Genomic DNA, 2,489 nt, shown 5'->3' on the forward strand with positions numbered 1-2,489 from the left:
ACTTTCCAGTGACCTGGGGTCATTCCTGCAGCGGTAACTTACCTTTTCTTGGCAGACACCCTCTAGGTTAGCAAGCCAAGCTTCTTACATGCAAGGAGATGTTCCTGAACTGAATTTTTCCCAAGGCTAAATGGAGTCCAAAGTAGTGAAGTTTGTACTATTTAGAATTGCCTAAGAAACTGGGCATGGTGGCGCAAGCCTGTAATCCCGATGACTCAGGAGGCTGAAGCAGAATTGCAGCTTCAAAGCCCACCTCAGCAACTTAGTGATACCCCATCTCAAAATAACAAATAAAAACGGGGAGCTGGGGCTGGGGCTCAGTGGTAGAGCACCTGCCTCGCATGTGTAAGGAACTGGGTTCGAGCCTCAGCCCCACATAAAAATAAATAAATAATGATATTGTGTCCATCTATAACTAAAAAGAAAAATATTTAAAAATAAAAATAAAAAGGGGGTGTAGCTCGATGGTAAAGCAAACTTGGGTTCAATTCCCCAATACAAAGAAGAAGAAGAAGAAGGAGAAGGAGAAGGAGAAGGAGAAGAAGAAGAAGAAAGAAGGAATAGAATTGTCTAAGAAACAACTAATATTGTATAGCTATAGACCACCTTTTCCTTGGGCACATGGAAAAGAAATAGAAGCAGTCAGAAAAGGAGAATGTGGGGTAATAAAGAAGGGAAAGGGGAAAAACATGTTTCACACGTTATCATGTGTTGACAACTCACCTCCATTAACTTAGTTAATCATCACAACTCTAAGGAGATATTTATAGTGTCACTTTTACTACAGGAAAAAAAAAAAAAAAAAAGACACAAAGAAGTTCCCAGGGATACACAGCTGGTGGATAGTAGTTTAGGAACTGAAATCTAGATCTGCATAACTGCCAACTGTCTGGCTTTTTATCTCATCAGATGGAGAAATGCAGACAGATAAGAGCAAAGAGCTTTTCCTTGGGCCCCCCACATGCTAAGGCCAGTTGGCAACGGGTAAAAGGGGTGCAGAAGCAGTCAGGACCTGCCGAGCAGGGCAAGTGCCACTGTGGTGTGGGTCCTGGAAGCCAGCCAGAGTTCACCCACACCCATCAAGCTGCTCCACAAGGCACAGGGAGGTGCTGTGGTCGGAGGGTTGGGCTTGAAGTCTCAGGCAGGCCCCAGTCCCACAGGTGAAGTCAGGTAACTGGTTCAAGTCTCGATTCTGCAAGTTTCAATCAAATAATGTACAGAAAGCAGGTGGGAACCCTAAGTGCTCTGTAAATTCAGACCTTGTCCCAGTCTCTTCTGCCTTGTCACTAACTGGGGCACATTTGCAGGCACAGCCATGCCAGCCCCAGGCCTGTGGTGTAGTTAGACAGATGTGAGAGCTTGTTTTTCTAATCTCCTCTCAAAAAGATGCATTGGCTGGATGTTACTGAAGGAGACCCTGATCTTTGTTGCAGTCACTAAGTATGGCTTGTGCAAACCTCAGGCCTCCACCTGTTAGGAAACCTGTTGGCTCAAGACCCCCTGAGACTGAGAACTACTTCATTCTAATTCTTCTCCTTGCCAAACTTCTCTCCCAAAGAATATGAGAACAAACAGAAATAGGGTCAGGCATGAAGTCTCTTGCACAACAGAAAGATTTGTAAGAATGGGCCCATTTCTGCAGACAAGGTGCCTGAGAGAGGGCTGGCGGGGAGCACTCTTTTTGTCAGCTACAGAGAGGCCTGACCCTCCTGTCCAGGAGGTTCCCCAGCCCAGGGATGAGAGCTGAGCTAAATATATTGCAATTAGCAACGAAACATCTTGCATTTATTCAAATCAGGCCATAGCGCCATATTATGTAATATGAAACATAGGAAACAGGGACTGGGTTTGTGGCTTAGTGGTAGAGTGTTCATCTTGCACGTGTGAGGCCCTGGGTTCGATCCTCAGCACCACAGAAAGATAAATAAAATAAAAAAAGATATTGTGTCCATCTACAATATGTATATATATATATATATATATATATATATATATATATATATATTTTTTTTTTTTTAACATAAGAAACAGCTGTCCTTTGTAGGTTAAAAATGGTACAACCTAACATGTTTTTATCATTTGACAGATTCCAGGAAAGAATATGTTCTCTAAGTAACTTTTAATATTTCTCTCTCCATACCTTCCTGCTTTTTCTTTAAAAGCATCAAGTATGAGTAAAAAGATGAAATAAAAATATATACTTTAAATTTCATCTTCTCAAACAACAAATAAAATAGAATTTCTTGCATATTAAATATATGGGACTCTGCTAAGTGCTGGAAATAGGGAAAAGGTGAACATCCATTAATACTTATTCTTTTCTCAGCAAGAAAAGACATAATGTGACTGTTAGCTTGCTTTATATTAAATAATCTGGAAAAAATAATGCAAAACTGAAATTAAGCACCTCCCCCCACAAACAAACCCCATTCTTAACTACTACAATAGAACTAAAGATATTTAATTATGTGATAAAGGTCCTCCTCCTT

The sequence above is a fragment of the Urocitellus parryii genome, chromosome 3, assembly GCF_045843805.1.
Source record: "Urocitellus parryii isolate mUroPar1 chromosome 3, mUroPar1.hap1, whole genome shotgun sequence".
Taxonomy (NCBI): Eukaryota; Metazoa; Chordata; class Mammalia; order Rodentia; family Sciuridae; genus Urocitellus; species Urocitellus parryii.